Source organism: Columba livia, chromosome 22 (genome assembly GCF_036013475.1).
Source record: "Columba livia isolate bColLiv1 breed racing homer chromosome 22, bColLiv1.pat.W.v2, whole genome shotgun sequence".
NCBI classification, from domain to species: Eukaryota; Metazoa; Chordata; class Aves; order Columbiformes; family Columbidae; genus Columba; species Columba livia.
Genome location: NC_088623.1, coordinates 2863963 through 2884315, shown reverse-complemented (window position 1 = coordinate 2884315; position 20353 = coordinate 2863963). Strand labels below are relative to the sequence as shown.

The following is a 20353-nucleotide window of genomic DNA, read 5'->3' as shown; positions in this document are numbered from 1 at the left end:
CAGGCAGAATAAAACGACGTCGCGTGGTGGGACAGGCCGGGAAGGAGCCGTCTGAGATGGCAATAAGGAATTTAAGCATCAACAGGCAAAAATGAAATCATTCAGGTTGGAATCCAGCCAAGGCGCGGGGATTAAAGCCAGCAGAGCGAATGATCTGCGTTTACTGTAATAGAGTGAGATAGTAAATACTTGGCTAAAACACTTCAAAGAGCCCAAAGCTGAAGCCCATCAGGAAAGCTCGTCACATGCTCCAGACAAGATGTTAACGATGCTTTAAACACCGCGTTCTAAGCCGTGTTGGCTGCACGGGCAACAACCGCGCTCGCTGTTTTCCCGCAGACTGTTCCCACAGGCGTTCAGGCTGCGACGATCCACACGAACCTCTCTTGGTTTGTACAGCAAAACCCGCTGGCTGGCTGCTGTGGAATTCGGGAGACAGGTATTTTAGGCACAGATAAGCCATCATCAGTGTATGAAACCACCTCTTTTCTCCTTCAGCATATTGCAGGGGCTTAGAAGTGGAGCTTTCAAGCAATAACCACTTTATTGCCTTTTCACTAAGTATCTACTTTTTCTTCTTACCATTTGAACAGACTCCTGCCCCCGTTCCCCAGCTGAAAGCATGGAAGGCTTGGAGGAAATAGCACATATTTTTTTTAATCCCCAGAGAGATTAAGAGTTGCGTTTACAAGGCAAAATGAACAGTCCTATTCAGCAGCTACACCTCACGTTTCTAGCTATTAGGTAGCATTGATTCTCTCCTGCAAGAAACGGTGAATTCTGCTCGCAGAGCCTTATTTGCTCTGCAAACACCGTTATCATGCAACGCTGCATGTGGCTACAGGGCTAAACAAACAAGGAACGGAGGCATGCATTGAATACGTGCCCCTCCTCACATCGCAAGGCACTGAGACGAAAACCAGCCCCAACAAAAGCTCACCAGCACAGCCCGTGTGCCCAGCGGCAGGTTCCCAGTGTGCCCAGTTGATGCGCTCCAAGCTCCAGCAGAGCAGGGGCAGAGGAAAGCGGCACGGGCGGGCGATGGGAGAGGTTTCAGCCCCTCTGTGGTGCACATTCCTGTGCAAACAGGAGCTCGGCACAACCCAAATTCCTCCTTCACTCCAAATTTCTTGGGTAGGGTCCTCAGGGGGTGTGTGGAGGGGGACGGGGAGAGATTTAGGGAAATCACAGCGTGCTGGGGATGACTCTGACACACACCAGGGGTGATGCCGAATGTTCTGCAGCAGCTGGGAATCCTACTGGGGCAAAGCTGGAGGGGCAGGGAAGGATTTTGGCCCCTGATATGAACATCTCCCCGGCTGCTCAGCTGTCGGTATGAAATCCTCCCTGGGGTAAGGAGCTCCCAGCCACTCCCTCCCCATGACAGATGCTGCAAAGCGCAGTCCAAGCACTGGGATAGATGAGATGGGATGGACAGAGGCCATTCGGAGCTGCAGCAAGGGCTGGGATGGCCCCGCAGAGCTGGGACCATGTTCTGCTCAGCCCCTGGGACGCAGACAGAGCAGTTTGCACCAATTACTGTCCCCCAAAGGTGAGCAATGATGGCACAGAGCAAAGGCATCTCTCCTCCCTCCCGCCGCTCAGCTCTGCTGTTCGTGGGGCTGACATTTCCCTCCTACACAGGGAGCAAAGCCCCTGCCAGGACGTCAAGATCCTGCCGGGAAGGGAGTACAATCAATTCCTACTAATGTACAAGAGCCCCGTAGCAAACAGCAAGACCATCATCCCAGGGCATGATTGGAAAGGGAACCTGGGGCCCCCAGGGAGTCAGTCGGTCCATCCTCGCATTGCAATTTGTTGTTTATTCTTCTGTATTACTGGCTTCCATGATGACAACAACCACAGCACAACAGAACACAACGAGGGCAACCAGGAGATCGCTGTCCTCCCTTCCCATGTCTGCAGCTTGGGAAGAAAAATGGTCCTGTAGCAAATGTGCAAGACTGGCTTCCACTCCAGCTCTGCCTCGGTTTCCCCTGCTATAAACCAAGAATGATGACACATCCTTTTTCCCTTCCAGTTTGTTTGCATTTTCCTCCTTTTGGAGACCCTTGCAGGCAGAAGGGGGTTTGTGGGGTGCACATCCCTCATTTGCAGCATCACAATTACGCTTTGTTAAGTTGTTTAGAGACAACGGCGCAGACAAAGCACAAGCCACATGGAGAATGTGAAGATCTCGGAGAGCCAAGCAGAGATGAAGACATGAAGACGGCCTGGGAAGGACAAAAAGTTCCTGCGAGCCCAGCTCTGGAGACTTTCTAACCTGTATTCGATGGATGGGCGAGGGTGGGAAGGTTTTGCTAGATGCACATTTCCACTCTTCATTTGTCCCGCTCCTGACAATGAGCCAGTAACAAGAGGACACAAAGGAGGTTTGTTCTGCCAGTGTATATTCTGCTTTTCTCTGTGTCGGCAGTCCTGTGCAGGGCAGTCAGCAGCTCTCACTTGGCTCTTCCCTTCCCAGCTCTTGGTGAGATCAGGAAGGCATTAAAATGACAGTCATTATTCCAGCAGCCTCAAAACACTAGGCACTTATTCTTCGGCCGATGCTAACCTGAGCAAAGTGTCCAGTGTTTGGCTGGGTCAACAATAGGCTGCTAAAGGCCAGTTTGTCCAGCACACACATCCCAGTCACAGCCGGGAGCTCAGTGCTCACATTGTCCAGGCTGAGCTGTCCTGAAGGTGGTGGTGACAGCGTTCCCGTGGTACGTGCATCATCTGCAGGGGATGAGCAGATTTCCCGCTCTGACCCACCCATCGCTGCTGGTTTGCACCAGAAGGGATGGCAGTGGGGAATTCATCTAAGCAAAAGTGCTCGACTTTTCCCCCTGGAGCCCAACACAACTGAGACAGAGACGCTCCCTTTGAGACTCAATTTTGCTACAGCAGCTTTAAGTTATTGAGATTTAATTCACGGTCACTGGGGAGTTCAGACAGCGTTCGCTGTCATGGCAGCGCTGTCTTGCTCGTACGGTGATGCTGGACCAGCACAAGTGTAATGGGAGCAGCTGAGGGACCTGGGGGGTTCAGCTGGAGAACAGGAGCTGAGGGGAGACCTTCTGATCTCTGAACTGCCCGAAAGGAGCTTCGAGCCAGGGGGGTCGGGCTCTGCTCCCCAGGAACAAGCGCCAGGAGCAGAGGAAACGGCCTCAAGTTGCGCCAGGGGAGGTTGAGGTTGGATCTGGGGAACAATTTCTTCCCCAAAGGGCTGTGGGGCATTGGAACAGGCTGCCCAGGGCAGTACTGGAGTCACTATCACTGTGTAAAAAGTGAGTGTCAGGAGGATGGAGCCTCATCCTCCTGACACTCCCCCTTTCCATATTGATCCCCATAAATGAGTCACAGTGTCCTCAGTGTCCTCTTGTCCAGCTCCAGAGCCCCAGCTCCCTCAGCCTTTCCTCACACGGGAGATGCTCCACTCCCTTCAGCATCTTGGTGGCTGCACTGGACTCTCTCCAGCAGTTCCCTGTCCTGCTGGAACTGAGGGGCCACAACTGGACACAATATTCCAGGTGTGGTCTCCCCAGGGCAGAGCAGAGGGGCAGGAGAACCTCTCTGACCTACTGACCACCCCCTTCTAACCCACCCCAGGTACCATTGGCTTCCTGGCCACAAGGGCCCAGTGCTGGCTCATGGTCACCCTGCTGTCCCCAGGACCCCCAGGTCCCTTTCCCCTTTCCCCCACGCTGCTCTCTAATAGGTCATTCCCCAACTTACAGTGGAACCTGGGGTTGTTCCTGCCCAGATACAAGACTCTACACTTGCCCTTGTTATATTTCATTAAATCTTTCCCCGCCCAACTCTCCAGCCTGTCCAGGTCAATACACCAGCACAACCAAGAAAGCGTTCACGGGTCTTGCAGAATGGAGACACTCCAGAAACACAACCCCAGCCCTGCTGTTCACAGGTGTCTGGGAGAGACAGCCAAGAGGGTGCCAGCTCCCAGCTGCCAACAAAAGTAATTCTCGGCAACGCAAAGCCTCTTATTTTCTCTCCCAGGAGTGTTTAACCTGTGGCTGAGGCTGTCAGCACCTGCCTTGCCTTTGTTGCTGGATTGGAAGGTGGATCCATGTTGCGGGAGAAGATCCCTGGTGCAGGAGAGACCGAGTCCCATCGAGCCGCTCCCCAGCTGGATGTCACCTACAGCTCCATCCCGCTGGAGGAAGCTCTGGCATCCACACGCTCACACAGCATGGGGTTTGTAGGCTCTGCTGGCTTCTTAATTGTTATTTTCTTTCCTCCTTTTCCTCTCTTTTTTTTAATTAGAGCTTTCGTTCTTTCTCCAGCCCACGCAGAGCTCCCAGAGCTACAAGCTCGTCTGCAATTGCCACACAAAGACAAGAGCTCACGGAAAAGCCGGGATTCGCTTTCCCTGCAGTCCAGAGGAGCCAGGATAAGCGGTCCCCTTCTCTCTTTAGTGGAAAATACAGGAATTTTCCTCCCGTGGCTCACGATTTGCATCGCTCTGCAGGGACAGCTGAGCAGAGGGACCGCAGGGCCCCGTGCCCGGCTCCCCTTTCTGAAAGCATTCCAGGGGAGGGTATTTAAAGAAGCAGAAATGACACCCTGTTCACCCGATAGCTGTGTGGAATTTGTGAAATGCGGCTACCTCTGGTGCAAGGAAAAGGAGGGGGCAGCAACCAGCGCGCAACGCAAAGGTGAAGGCAAGAAATGAAAGACAGATCCTCGTGAAACGTCTTACTGGACAGACCCCGCTGTCAAAGGATCTTGACAGGACCGAATTTCCCAGAAAAAAAGAGAAAATGGTTTTAATGCAAACAGAAGCACAACATTTATAAGAAGCAGCACCACCACAGTGCTCAAATTAAGAGCTCGGCTCTTTGCCACACATTTTCTAGGAGGCTAGAAACACATGGAGTTGCGCTATCCTGATACACCGCACTTGTAAAAGGGCTGAGACCTCGGCCAGCTCTGCTCTACAATCCCTAAATACCTGGGTTTCTACACCACCCAGCCCTGGCGATGGGAGGAGGAGCTGGAGAGACAAACAGCTTCATTCAGGATTAACGCTCCTTCCTCCCCCCAGCAAGCTCCCAGTGCAGATCCAGCAGCTCCTTGGAGCTGACACCGCTAATAAACCCCCATCGCCCTCAGATCTTTCTGTACCAACAGGAAAAGAAACTAATGAAAGGGGACGATGTCCCTGACCGACTGCTCCCCACTGCAGCCCAGTTTACAGCACCAGTTCCAGACTGGTTTGCTCCCCAGGGCTGTGCTCTGGAGCAGCGGTACCACTGTTTGAGCATTAGGTACATAAAACTCTTTAGAGCAGTTTCAAATCTGTTTTATTTAAAGCTCCGGAACAGTCACATGGTAGGAAGGCAGCGAGCAAACACTGCGAGTCCACCTCCCTGCCAAGGATCGCACTAATCTGGTATTTAATCTTCAACCTGTTGTGCACCCACCCTTGGAGGGCCATGAGCACGTGTGGGGACGTATTTCTCCCTCAGACACGAGGGAAATGCAGCCACACAGGAAGGGAGCACAACGAGCCAACGCTCGAGGAATCGGTGGATTTCAAAGCACAGCACAAACCGTAATTACTTTTGGCATCCCCGTCTCCCTTCATAACGAGAAGAACAACACTGCAATATCTTTTATCCAGACCCTTCCTTATCATGATTGTGGCAAGGCTCGGAGCCCCAGCCAGGGGGGAGATGTGTAGGTGGGCATCCCTGTGATCTTTCTGGTTGGGTTTGGCTTCCTAAACCCAGAGCCCACAGCTCCTCCTCACCACGCGAGGCAGGATCGCTCAAGTCTCTGATGGGGGACTTCTGCTCGATGAAGCTGCTGTCGAGGGGTAATGGGTTCAAACTGGAACACAGGAGGTTCCACTTAAATCTGAGAAGAAACTTGTTCCTGGTGAGGGTGGCAGAGCCTGGCCCAGGCTGCCGAGGGGGTTGTGGAGTCTCCTTCTGTGCAGACATTCCAACCCGCCTGGACACCTTCCTGTGTAACCTCATCTGGGTGTTCCTGCTCCATGGGGGGATTGCACTGGAGGAGCTTTCCAGGTCCCTTCCAACCCCTGACATTCTGGGATTCTGTGAGGCTGGAGGAACGCAGGACATTTTCAAAAGCTTGCTAAGCCAAGAGGTGGCTGCCAGGGATCCCTGGGTGATAAGGGATGTGTTTTGAGGAAGGAAACTTGACAAGAGCTCTGTGCTGCTGCATGTGCCAGGCTTGGAGACACCCTCACGTTAGCACGAGCAGCCTCCGGCGATGGGTCTCCCTCGCCCCTGGCCACTGCATCACCCCAAAAGTGCTTTGTCTGCTGTGGGGGGAATGCACAATGCTGCTGCAAACTCCTGTACAGGAAGATTTCACCTGTTCTTCTGTGCCTGTGCTCTCTCCCCTCTCTCCTTTTTCTCCTTTTCACTACTCAAATTTTTCCTCCATAATCGGAATGCAGCCAAGTGTCCCCTCTCTGGCTTCTCAGATCTCGGTGCTGATACCAGCACCAGTAACACGATGCTCCTTGTTTCTGCACATGAAGTGTTTCCGCTTTGCAAAGAGCCATGGGGTGGGCAACACGGTGAAAACCAGACATTGTCTGGGCTGCATGCAGGGAAGGAATAATGCAGGAGCAAACACCAAAAAGAGATTTTCACAGCGGCATACATCTAAGGGAATGACTAGTGAAAGCAAATGGAGCGGATCCTCAAATAGTTCTGCTCCACTTAGGGTCTGACTAGCACAATCGACATTAAACCAACCCAGTGAGATCATAGAATCATTTTAGTGTGAAGAGACTCTCAAGATCATGGAGTCCAAGTGTCTTCTAGGAAGCCCCTGTCCCCAAGAGAGCAGCCCATGCGTGCAGAGCATCTTCAACCACCCCTCTGCACCACCCACCTGCCCCAAATCCTTACCCTGCTGCAGCTAAGCGCACCGCAACGATGACATTTTCACGTTAAACCAAATGTGGACACGTCTGGATACCAAATAGAGATATCCCAGATGAAATATGTATAAAGAGATTAAGCACACCCCGGTGCCTGCAACCTCTGCTCACTTCCCTATGGAAGGCAACATTTCACGCCTATCTGGGAACTCGGCAAGCGCACACTGTTTAGATAAACCTTGTTCCTCGTTAAACTGTAAATAGCATCTGTTTTGCCAAGCCGAGCCCCAGCTCGCTGCTTGGTGTCCTGAAAATCACCGTGTCAGTCATGGGAATGGCAGACAAAGTGAGTATATTTGGTGTGTTTTAAAATAAGGAAGTTATATATCTTTTTTTAAGCTTATTTTTTATTCCCATCCTTCCCTCTTTTTACCCACCTGCCCCCCACACTTTAAAAGCCCTGCAGACTGGTTGGGCCCCCCACACCGCAGCTCTGCTGTCCTTGACGAGCGCGATGGGTTTTTCTGCATGAGCCTTGGAAACTGGGGAGATAACAGAGCCCAGCAGGAGATAAACAGAGCGCAAGGGCGAGCCAGAGAGATCTCTTGCAGGGAAACACATGGTTGGACTCATCAGCCCCTGGACGCTGGGAGGGAGCGATAGGGTCTGCGGTGCCCGGCCCTTTTGGGAGACATCAGAAGCACGTCTGGAAATAATTTCAAATACAGCTCCCTCCACCCTCCAAATCAAAACACAGACATATTTCCATGTGGTTTTCCGTAACGGGAGTCAAGGAGACTCCAAGCTCAAAAGCGAGATGAAAAGGGGCGACAACAAGCGGGGCTGTTCAAAGCTCACTGGGTTGTGTTCAGTTCTCCTCCCCTCCTGCCTCGCGAGCTGATAAGCTGTTCGCTTCATAGGAAACGCTCGAGATAAGAAAGGATTATAATCCTGAGACCCAAAGAGACCAGAGATTTGGCCTCTGTTCACACTGCAGAGCTGAGGTGCCCCATTCTCACCACCGAGCCAAACTGGTTTAATACTGGTGGGGCTGCTTGTACCCACTGCAACTAAGTGCATTGGCAATGCTGCTATCATAGTGCGATTAGTTGCACAATTAATCGTTAATAAGAAGGGATTGAAAGGGATTAAGTGCTTAAATAGAACACATGCTGCTAATGGTAATTTAGAAAAACACGCCTCCTCCCTCAGATACTGTGTCATGTTTTTGTGGAAGTAAAATGACTCAATCAGACCTTGTCTCTGCACCTCCTGCACAGGGGAAATTCCTGTTTCCATCGCTGCAGCCGGGGGCTGCGAGGAATTCAACACCTCGGCACATCCCAGCCGTGGTTCTTGGGGACGGAGCGGTGACAAGAGCCCCGCGAAAGCTTCAAAGCTCCTCACTCCTATTGCTCTTCGCAGGGGCTTTGGGAGTCGTTGCTAAAGCAGGATCCGGGTGGAAGGGTGGGATGTGAAGGTGGTATGGGGTGTCGCGGTGGTTTGTTAGATGGACAGAGCAGTTTGGGGACACAGAGGCACTCTTCACATTTCTAATTGCCTTCTGGACAAGACACAAAACAACACCTGGGTATGACCAAAAAGACCATTAAAACCACTAGTTCTGCCTCCTCCTCAGACTCCCAGGGAGTTCATGTTGCTTCTCTGTCCCACACACACACCCCCCCCAATTTACATTGCAAATAGCATTTGCAAATTCCTGCCTAAAACCCAGGTGCTAGGGAAGCTGCCCAGGTGCCTCCGGACCATCCGCAGCCTTTCTGGGAACCTCCCAAAGAGCTGAAATAGCTCCAAGGCGCCTGGTCAGCACAAGGACCGCGGGGCTCAAGCTCACAGATCCAGGTCCCCACGTCCCTCTGGCTCCAGGCACCGCAGCAGCTCGTGGTGCTGCTGATGACTTGTGACAGCCCGGACAGCACGTCCTCCCCCACCCTCAGGAGAGGTTCTCTTCCTTGAATCAGAAACCAGAGCGGCAGAAAAACAAACCCCTTGGCTTCTCGGAGCGGGGCAGTCTGAGACATCCCTCCGTGGTTTCTTGCCTCGACCACACAAGCCCACAGCAAGACTCGGCCCTGCAGAGGTTTCCTCTGCACTGGGTGGCATTTTGGACTTTAGCTCGTCCTCAGAAATGAAAATACGCTAGTTGATGGGCTAAGGGGCTGCGTGGGTTCTTCCCCTGCTCCGTCTGAGGCTGCTGGGAGGGGTGACACAGGTTCTGTGCCATCCTCAAAGCCCACAGACCAGGAGGTCCCCATGGCCCCAGAGCATCTCCCCATCTGTGCCCAACCTGGTCTGGGGATAACGAGAGCATTAACAGACGCTTTCACTCTCTGGGTTGCTAATTCACCTCCTCTGGCCAGTGCCACGCTCAGGAAACACACGATATCAATGAATTTATTGTAGGGGCAGACGGCAAGGGCTGCAGAGCCTTGCCCCGAGATGTGGTCGTCATCGGGCAGGACGGGGAACGTTGGCAGAGCTGCAGAAAGGGCCACCCTGGCATTCACAGCCCTGAGCCCTGCTCTGGACTAACACTGCCCTTCAGTCTCCTCATTGCAAACACGAAAAGCAAACAGCACCCAGAGGCTCCCAGCCACAGGCTGACACTTGATGTCCCTTCTGATGGGCTGGGCTGCATGTCAGATACCACGGGCAAAATACAAAGGACAGATAAGAAAAGGCTGGGATTTGTGAGATACTGTTCCTGACTGCCTATACTTCCTGTATCCCATGGCACAGTGATTATTGCGCAGGAATTAGTTACTAATTACACACTGACCAACCCACAGGAATATCTGTAGCAGAAGGAGCAATATACGCTTTGGGCTGAATGCAGATTTTCCTCACTGCTTCTCCCTCGCAGCTCCATCACTGCTCCAATGTGAGGCATGGGGAACAGATGCCAGAAAGGTTATTCTTGCCTACAAGAGCACACGAACGGTTCCACACCTCTCTGTGAACACTGGCCACCCAAGGATCGCCAAGCATTTCACCGCATCACTCCACCAGGCAATGCTGGTGGTGCAGAAAGGAGCCTCCAGTTCTCTGTGCCATCTGGGTGACAGCAGAGATGGCACAAGCACACGTTACAGGAGAGATCCTGCTACAAAACCGGAGAGGATTTGTGACACTCACAGCCTTGGCTGGCGACAAAATTGCTGGTTCTTGCGCTGCTGTGGGTCTACTGACTTCAGCAGGTCGAGGCTGATTTACACCACCTGAGCATCCGGTGAAGAATTTACCCTACCAACATGGGCTGATGCAATAGGAGGATACATTTTCTGGGTGAAAAGAGATCACTTCAGTGGCTATTACACTATTCGAATCAGATTTTTAAGAAAAACACCACCAAACCAAAATTGGGCTATTGAAGATCCCAGTAGGTCCCTGGCTGCATCTCTGGGTATCTACACATGGGCAGCATTCGCCTCAGCACAGCTCGGTGCAGAAGCTACCAGTCTAAGAGGCTTTCCACCAAATAATTCAAGCCATGCTAGAAGGCATAAACCCGAGCTCCAGGTGATGTTCCACACTGAAATACAGAAAAAAACCACCCAACAGCCATGAATTTGTATGCATGTGCATGTTCACAAGCGCAGAGTTAAGGCTCCTGTTCATAAACCTTGTCAGATTTACCTTCAAGAACAGGCAGTGCTGGGGGGAAGTGGGTGCGAGGGAGAAGTGACAGTGGGGGGGGCTGTAGCTAAATCTAACTGGGATCATGAATCATCACCCCTGAGTGACCAGTATATTAATACTTACCAAATAATTAAATAGACCGAGTCAAAATAAACTATTTAAATCAAAATAGAGAAACAGCAGAAACAAACGGAACGTTTGGAATGTTTCTGCTTCCCAAAAAAGGCACACTTTGATTTCTTCAGAGGTTTCAGTGTTTATGCTTCAACAGCCTCTCCTTTTTCATTTAGCAACTCAAAAGCCACCAAAACAACAGTAGCACCCCATGGAACTGGTCAAATCAACCCTCCCGCCCCACTCCAAAGCCCCTGGCTGGGGGAATTTGGGTTGTTTAAAGGAAAAAGCCGAGCATTTCAGAGGCTGGGGAAGAAGGAGAGGGAGGGGAGAAGGTTCATGTAGAAGTCTTCAGCAATAAAAACATTATAGCATGGCATGTCATGAGCAAACACTGAAAGGGTGCCCCAAAGACAAATAAAACTCGTGTCATTTCAGACCCCAGCGAGAAATGGGCTGTTGGCTACAGACCAAACCAGCACATGCTGGAGAGAGTATCAGACCCCAGTTTGACATCCAGTGCCATCAGTGACGGGTCCTTGTTAACGCCAGCAATACGCTCTGTGCCTCAGTTTCCCACCTGATAAATGAAGATGATGGCGCTCTGGGGTGGTGCGTGGGTGAGCTGTTTGGGTGTCATTAACAAAACTTAAAAGCAACAAAATAATTGGATTGAATGCACTATTAACTAGCAATGAAGTTAGCAGCACCCTTCCCCCTGCACTAATAAAGGGGCAGCAAACCCAACACCACCTCATGCCGTTTGCTTCCTCCTCTGTGCATCACAAGCAGTGGCAGCTCTGATGACACCGTGTGTCCCTGCGGTGCTGGCAGAGGTGACCGGTACCAGGCACCTGCAGCTCTGGATCACAAATTTGCCACTCAAATGATTTATTACTTTTGGTACGGTAGTGCCTGCTGGCCTCAGAGACTGAGGACTCGCTGTGCAAAAGGCAGTGATAAGAAACCATCCCTGCTTCAAAACACTGAATCCTAGAATGTCAGGGATTGGAAGGGCCCTGGAAAGCTCATCCAGTGCAATCCCCCCATGGAGCAGGAACACCCAGATGAGGTTACACAGGAAGGTGTCCAGGCGGGTTGGAATGTCTGCACAGAAGGAGACTCCACAACCCCCTGGGCAGCCTGGGCCAGGCTCTGCCACCCTCACCAGGAACAAGTTTCTTCTCACATTTAAGTGGAACCTCCTGTGTTCCAGTTTGCACCCATTGCCCCTTGTCCTGTCACTGGTTGTCACCAGAAGAGCCTGGCTCCATCCTCCTGACACTCCCCCTTTCCATATTGATCCCCATGAATGAGTCCCCCCTCAGTGTCCTCTTGTCCAGCTCCAGAGACCCAGCTCCCTCAGCCTTTCCTCACACGGGAGATGCTCCACTCCCTTCAGCATCTTGGTGGCTGCGCTGGACTCTCTGCAGCAGTTCCCTGTCCTGCTGGAACTGAGGGGCCACAGCTGGACACAATATTCCAGGTGTGGTCTCCCCAGGGCAGAGCAGAGGGGAAGGAGAACCTCTCTGACCTACTGACCACCCCCTTCTAACCCACCCCAGGTACCATCGGCTTCCTGGCCACAAGGGCCCAGTGCTGGCTCATGGTCACCCTGCTGTCCCCAGGACCCCCAGGTCCCTTTCCCCTACACTGCCCTCTAATAGGTCATTCAACCTATTCAACACCCGATTTAAATCCGCAAAGGGAAAGGGAAGCAGAATGGGAGGACAGTGTCAATGTTTCACTTTCACCTGAGCTGCCCTGGGAGACCCGGTGTGCCCAAAAAGCATCTCTGCAAACAGCGGGTCAAACACCCCTCAGTTGCACTTTTAGCATCATTTCTCCTCCCAGTCCCCTGGTGCGGCAGCGACGGTTCCTGAATTAAGAGCGCAGAAAAGCCACAAAAACCAGAAGAGCTGGTGCTGGCGTCTGAATCCGGGTCTGTGGAGCAAGTGCCCCCAAACCTGGAGCATCCTTCTGCTTCACCAACCGTATTCCTGCAGGATGGAGCTACACTTGAAACTGGGGTGCATTATGCATTCAGCACACGAGCGAGAGTTTTAACAAGGGCCCAGCTGCTGCTCAGGTGTGAAGAGAAACGGTCAGGTTTTCGGCAGAGATCAGCTCAGCAGGCTGGGCTGAAGATATGTGGACATTTCCCAGGGGGAATACAGCCCGCCTGCAAAAATCCAGCCTTAATTGTGGTGGCTTGGAGCTCATCCCTAAAACAGCGAGGAAAGCCAGAAGGCAAGAGAATACAGATCTCAAGCTGTGATCGGAGATGGAGCAAGAATAAGCTGCGCAAAAGGAGGGAGGTGAAAAAAGAACGAGAGAGATGAGAGATCGCAGCGGTGTCAGAAGCACAGATGAACCCCAGCCGTCCCCCAAGGCTTGCTGGCTCTGCTCAGTGGCTCGAAAACCATTTCACAGCAGCTTCTTTTCCAGCCAGGCTGGCTAGACAAAGGTAGGAGTGGAGATTGCGAGGGACTGAGCAAACAAGCAGCAGCTGAGGAACATTGGCTGCAGGCAAAATGCCACCTGAAAAGAAACCTTGATTAGAAATGTAAAGAGAGGGCAAAAGATGCTCCAAAGGTAATGGTTCACCAGATTGTAATCTGGGTTTTTGCATCTACATTCATCAACAGGTTGCTTTCTGCTATCAGATTTCCTTTCACAAACAGCAGAAGCAAGTTAATTCAGAGAAAAGCAAACCCAGCAGGTCAAACCTCTGCACTGACACAGTTTGCTGAAAGCAGCTGAAGAGCCTTTTTAAACAGAGACCTTGTATTGTTTTTCTACCTGTAAAGATGCAAACTGAGACCTTGTCATCAACCAGAGTTGACCTTTCGGGGTTTCAATGCACTAATTACCGAGAACAAAACTCACTCCAGGCTGGGTTGGATCTTTTCTGATTCTTTAGCTGGCCGCAGAGTCAAGAGCTCCTGTCCTGTTGCCTGGAGAAGCTGCTTTAACTTTGCCTCAGTTTCCCTGAGCACAGAAGGAGAATTTGGGAGGCTCTTATTGCTTATAAACCTTCCTGGAAACTCTTACTATTATTTGGACATGACTCCAAACATGTGTCCCAGGTTTTCTGGAGATTCTCAGACCTCCTGGCCCAAACCTCAGGTCTGTAAGGAAGCCAGAGGAATGTCTCAGGGTTTACAAGCATTGACCAAACATTCATTTCTCTCCAGAAGGCCAGACCAAGGGGATGGCCCCGGTGGAAACTGCAATGTGGATATTTTAGTGCATACATGACCCATGGGAAGTACATCCATGGGTTTCTGTCTCAGAGCACAGCAGAAAGGACAGAGGGAGCAGAGGGATCCTCATGGATTCAGGAGATCAAAACCCAATTCCCTGCACTACCGCAGCTCCTCGTAGCACCTTGAAAAGCCATTTTGTCTCTCCGCTCTCCCCGTATGGAAAATGAAGCTGCCTTCATCTCTTGTCTCGTTACAGTGCCAGCAACAGACGGCAGAATCCATCTCCTCCTGCACCCGTGCTCTTGGCACACCAAGGCTGTACCCAGCGCCCAACTGTGATAAACCAGACAGCGACCATGGCAATAAATGCACATGAGAGGCAGCAGCTAAAGATGTAAAGCACTGGCTAGGAAGACAGGAAAAAGCAGCTGGGCACATCGGCTGCATTTCAGTCACCTGTACCGTCCGAATATGTGACACCATCACTTCACGCTTTGTCACTCGCCTGCCAGCGCGGCCTGAAGGGTCCATTCACGGGACCACAAAGAGGGCTTGTTCGGTGAAAGGGGCCTTCATGGCATTGAGATGAGTATTTTAGTGCTTCCACGCCTGGCTCTGCCAGCATCCCAGAGCTCTAGAGAGCCCAGGGAGCAAACCTCGGAGAACAAAGCAAGGTCAAGTGTTAGCAGACGGGGGAACTCAGACATGGGGATGCAGTGATGTGTCCACAGTCAGACAGAACCCCTGGCAAGGCCAGGGACAGATCTCCAGAGTCCTGTTGTTTAGTTAGAAAATGTCCTCTCTTCTTGAAGCAGGATAAGAGAGAAGGAGCTCCCAACTATTGCTGGGGAAGTTGTTCCACTACTCATCTATTAATTACCCTCATTTAGATATGGTACCCATACTTTCCTGCATTGGGGAATGAGTCTGGGCTCTTGGAAACAAATCTATGAAACCTGCAGAACCTCCCATCAAAAGCAGCCCCACCTGCGGAATAGGCACCAAAACTTGCACAGAAGACTTGTAGCATGACAGTCTAAAAATCAGCGAACTGCTGGATGCCTCACACGTACAACACAGACAACATTTAATGGATTAGGTGCCAGCTGGTGAACCGGGTTCCCACCTTCTACTCCTTCTTTGCATCAGACTCTTGGACATGTCACATCCCATCAACACACTTGGATCTTCTCCAGGAAGGAATGGATGCTCTAGGCTGCAAAAGCACTTTGAGATGCCATCATGCCACCGCTGATCATAGAATCGTTTAGGTTGGAAAAGACCTTTAAGATCATCATGTCCAACCATTAACCCAGCACTGCCAGGTCCACCCATGTTCCTAAGAACCTCATCTACACATATTTTAAATGCCTCCAGGGATGGTGACTCCCTGGGCAGCCTGTTCCAATGTCTAACAGCCCTTTCCTGTGAAAAAATGTCTAATGGCCTGGCGTTTGCATCAAGGGAATCTTTTCAAGATCATGAGAACTGGTTTTCACGACCTTTCCACAGCCGGGGTAACCCAGAAGCTCTGTCAATGCCTTGCGAGGCTGGAAAACAAGACTCTGCTTGCATTTACCACATCTCAGCTCTGTGTGTTCGCACATGTTGCAGATCTACGTGCCGCTCCATTAACACTAAGGAGGAAATTAATCCCATTTCCTTGCAGGGAGAGGGTCCCATCTGAAGGCACTTTCACCAATCTCATCCCGAGGCACCAACTTTCTGCCTGATGCTTGCTCAAAGCGCTTTCTCTTCAGGTCCTTTCTACACCATTCCTTTGGTTGATGGAGAGCACAAAACCCCCAGTGCCAGCAGCCCCCAGCCTGACTCTCATGCTGTCTCCTCTTCAGAGCTAATTTCACCACTGTGCCCACCAGACAGCGTGCTCATTCCAGTTCGTTTTCAGGGAGAGAAGAGCCAGTTTATTAAAGCCTGACTTTACAGGAGCAAGTGTTGGCATTGCAGGAAGAGCAGCTCTCAATAGGGGGGGTTTTGTCTGGGGAGCTCCTTGCCAGCAAGGAGAGGGACAGGGATTCTGGGGGCAAGTTCTCCCCACCCCTGGGAACTTGTCGGAGCAACAGGAGCATTGGAGAGATGCAGCTGATACCGACAGCCACAAAAAATGCAGCGCAAGGAGAATTCCATGCTGCCGACACGCAGCGGGACGCCAGCCTGAGCCAGAGAACCCACCAGACAGAGCTGGGGTGTGAGCCCCCCCGAGAAATTCACACTGGAGACTGAAGGGTCCCCACCAGGTCCTGCACAGGGGGACTCATGCCAGGGGTGTCAACGAAACGGCACATGTTGATAGTGATTAAAGGGCCGACCAGGGCTCCCTAAACCACGTTTAGGACCAAAACACGCACAGGGATCTGCTCCACCAGGGAAGAGACAGGTATAAATCCTTGAATGTGCTCGGTGTAGAGCCGAACCCTCCCTCAGCAGCCCTCCAACTTCAGCTCTCAATCCCCGCCCCGACCCAGCTCTTTCTGCCCCAAACAGTCCCCGAAACAGCGACAGCCCCCGAGCCAGCGCTGCCCGGCCGGCGGGGCCGCGGGAGGGGAGGACCGGGGACCCCCAGCGCCCCGCGCCGCTCACCCCCCGACACTCACCGGCCGCCGAGCTGCTCCCTCTCCCTCCTTCCTCCTTCCTGCCGCCGCCACGCCGGGACCCGGGGAACAGCGGGGGCGGCGCTGCGGGGGCCGCAGCGGGGCCGGGGCTGGAGCAGAAACGGGGCCGGAGCAGATACGGTGCCGAATCAGATACGGGGCTGGGGCCGGAGCAGAAATGGGGCCGGTCCCGGAGCAGAAACAGGGCTGCAGAGAGTCAGGAACGGTGCCAGTGCTGGAGCAGGAGCGGGGCTGGAGTAGGTCTGGGGCGGTACCAGGCGCCGGAGCGGTGCCGGAGCCGGAGCGGTGCCGGAGCCGGAAAGAGTTGGAGCGGTGCCAGTACTGGTGCCGGAGCCGGAAGGGGTTGGCCCGGTGCCGGTACTGGTTGGAGCGGTGCGGGTGCCGGAGCGGTGCCGGTCCCGGTGCCACAAGGGGTTGGAGCGGTGCCGGAGCGGTCCCGGTGCCGGTCGCGTTTGGAGCGGTGCGGGTTTGGAGCGGTGCGGGTGCGGGACCCGGCGCTCCGCTCGGCGCTCCGCTGGCTCCTCCCCGCCGCAGCCCCGGGCTCGGTTGCCCGCTCGACCGCGCTGCCCTCGCAGCCGGCCCGGGAGCGCTGCGGGCGGGAGCCGGCGCTGCTCGGGCTGCGCAGCGGGGAGCGGGGCGGCTCTGCGGACACACACACACACACCCCCTCACACACGAGTCCGGGGAGTTCCCTCCTGTAGCTCTTCCTACTCGTCCTTGAGGCTCTTGGCAGACAGAGCCCGTGTAATGGGGACACGCTGGGGACCCATGGGCTGCCCGCATCCCTTGGCCGGCCTCAGAAATTTCAGTCTGTGTCACTTCAGTGGGGTTATGTATTTAGCAGCAGCTTCACTTTCCATCCCAGCTATTTATTGTCTTATATTTAGCCAAACGTTCTCAGTTTGCCAAAAATAGGCCAGCCACGGAAATAAATCAGGCTGACTGGAGGTGCCAACATTGTCTGTCTGAAACTAATTAATTTCTTATATCCCCTGCTATATTAATCCTCGTCTCCCCTCTACAGAGCATCCTGTCTGTCAGGATAGTTTTTGTAATTAGTGGGTATTATGCCTAAATCTGAGGGATGTGCGGAAGGTTTAACATGGCGGGGGAAGGCAGAGGGGACACCTGGGCAGGGAAGGAGCAAAATCCGTCTACACAGAGTGTGGGGAGCAAGAACCCAGAGGACACAGCAGAGCTGGTGAGGAGGAGGAAAGGAGGCACAAGCTCTTAGGGGGGAAACCCTACCATGGGGGATCATATAAGATCATCTCCTTTCTAGACATCTGAGATTCCACAAAGAGGACTGTCCAGAATACACAAATTTGGGCTTCCTTAGTGCTGCTGCTGACAGAACTCCCTTTTCCATTTTGAATGTGGGAGTCTTGGGGGACTTGTTGACTCTCATTTCTTATATTAGAACTATCAAGTTTGCTGGGAGACAGTTTGAGGAACAGGGAAGTGGTTCACAGATGGCATTGCAGAATTGTGAAAGCTGAGCCCCTGTGGAGGAAAAGGGATATTTTAACAGGATCCATTTTATTTGTTCACTTTAGCATGTCCCATGGCAACACCCAGCCAAGACCTGAAGCCCTTAGTAATGCTTGTCTGCTCTGAGAGTGGGGTAAAACTTAGGGCACCAATTGGAGTTCAGCCTCGAGGCACATTGCCCCGGTTGGCCGTGCTGACTTTGCAGCAGGGGTAAGAACCGCTCCTCCGCAACACAGGGCGAGCAGCTCGTTTCTCACTGCCCTGAGCAGCTTGTTCCTCACCTGCATCACGGGGATTTGCATCCTTTGCTCTGCAGGGCTCGGGGAGGAGCAGCACAGGGTAAGAGCCAGAGGCACGATGGCTCTTGGCTAGTGTGACCGCCTGCCCTCCCCTGACCCTGGTCAATGAGTACCTGGTCATGTGGCTGCAGGCGGCTCCGGGTGACGTTGGCCATCATGTTCCCTTTACGCCACTGGCTTCGGAGACTGGCACATTTTCCACAGCCCAGCGATCCAGCCGGGCTCTGACATGCCCCTGGCTTCCATCCTCAGCCATCCCCTCTATTTAAAGGGGGATGTCTCGAAAATTTGTGTTCCCAGCACAGCGCAGTCCTCGGCATAACAACTGCTGCCACACGCCGCGTACCACATCTGTGAGACCACCTGGCACGGTAAATCCTTTTAAAACAGAAAGCAGAGGAGATCCCCAGCAAAATCTATGGCTGCTTGGGGAAAAAGCCGCCAAACTGGAGGTGCATGGAGAAACTAGCTGTAAGAAAAAGAGCAAGGTGCAAGGGGCAAGAATGTTAGAAGCAATTAGCGGACAGAGACACGAGCTCAGTGATGTGTCACACAAGCTGCTTATTGGTGCGTAACATTCCTCACAAACACAAATTGCACTAATCAACATGCAAAGAAGGGATTGTGGAAAGCGTGACAGGGCTGGCTTTGGGAGGAGGATGCAGAGAGGGAAAGCACCCAGCTGCTGCAGCCGGCAGGGATTCCTCCACACGGGTGTGATGGGCGAGGAGCATCATGGTGCGATGGATGTTCACTGGCACACCTCCCCAGCAGAGCGACATGCTAGTAATGAGACTCTACACTGTGTAATGGGGCTGGGTCCGTTCCACCAACAACAGCCCAAAGCAAACTGTCCCTTAATGTGTGTTCTGTAAAGGGCAACATGGGCTGAGGTCGCTGCTGTTGAACTTGGCACCCAGCAGCGGATGCCTCTGCAATACGGAGCAGTGCATTTGCAAGGCAGTGCCTGCGGGGTGTTTTTCAAACATGCCAACTTAATGGCTGAGCAAAAGGCAGGCATGCTTGGGTTTTGTGAGGTTTTTTTCTGAAATTACTTTGAGTTCTGGGGTTGTTTCTTTTCCCTTCTGTATTGTCACAGTGAAATCACATTGCCTCGTGGGGTTCCAGGGGAAATCAGGTGTGAAAATGGGCTTACTGTGGTTAGGAGTATTTCACTAAAAAATGAGTCTGGCTGGGAAACTACAAGAATTTGTATGAGTCTGTGGCTGTGATTACCTCTACTCGTGCTGGAGGAGACTTTGCTCAGCAAATTCTTCTCCTCCTCCAGTTATGCAGTTCCTGGGGTGTCCCTTGCCTGGTCCAGCCAGGGGGGCTGTGACCTGCAGCTGCTCTCCCTTTTGCTATAAATTGCATCTTCTGAAGATACTCAGGCTTTGGTTCCTCACCCCAGGCCCATCTGCTGTCAGCTCCCTGCAAACAGCACCTCAGCCCAGCTACGCATTTGGCTGGATAGAGGGAAAAAGGGAGAGGCGTGAAGGACAGGAGGATGCAGCGAGCTGAGAGCCTGAGCTGATGGAGACTCGCACGCTCGTGTCTGCCTGCAGCCACAGGGCCACGGCTGGCTGGCTGCTGGAACCGAGCAGAGCTGTGATGTAGATAACCCGGGATGACGGCTCTGAGCTGTTCATGCTGCTGGCACAGTCCTAGGACTTCCTTCAGGTAGAGGCAACCCTGTTTTTCACTGTACACCAGGTCACCCACCCCCTTCACCCCTTCTGGAAAGCTGGGGTGATTTTCAGGAGCAGCAGGGAAGGCAGCAGCATTTTAACCCCAGCCCCAAGGGGTTTGCTAGGGCTGCTCCTCCCCAGAACCTTGTTAGCAAACCCCATTGGAGATGGGAGAGAGGGGGGACTGTGGGGTGCCGAGGGGCCAGCACAGGTTTGGGACACCAGGGAGAGCAATCCCAACGCACAGGGTGCAAGACTCCACTCTGCACCCCTTGTCCCTGTGCAAAGCTGCCCAAGAACGGGGCTGCGGGAGCACTGCATGGACTGACACAGAGCTAGAGCCTGTCTTTAAAACTGCGCCTTGCCCCAGGCGTGC

At 52.8% G+C, this 20353-nt stretch overlaps 1 protein-coding gene across 2 annotated transcripts in view; it reads right to left on the bottom strand.

Moving 5' to 3' along the window:
- The window catches only part of CDK18 (cyclin dependent kinase 18), a 38630-nt gene extending 21734 nt beyond the window's left edge, over positions 1-16896 (bottom strand). Inside the window, exon 1 of one of the 2 annotated variants that reach the window (XM_065038624.1) lies at positions 16482-16896. The gene's annotated coding sequence lies outside the window, so the exon portion shown is untranslated. The remainder of the gene's footprint in view (positions 1-16481) is intronic. The other variant, XM_065038623.1, reaches the window with a different exon arrangement.
- Between the last annotated feature and the right edge of the window lie 3457 nt (positions 16897-20353).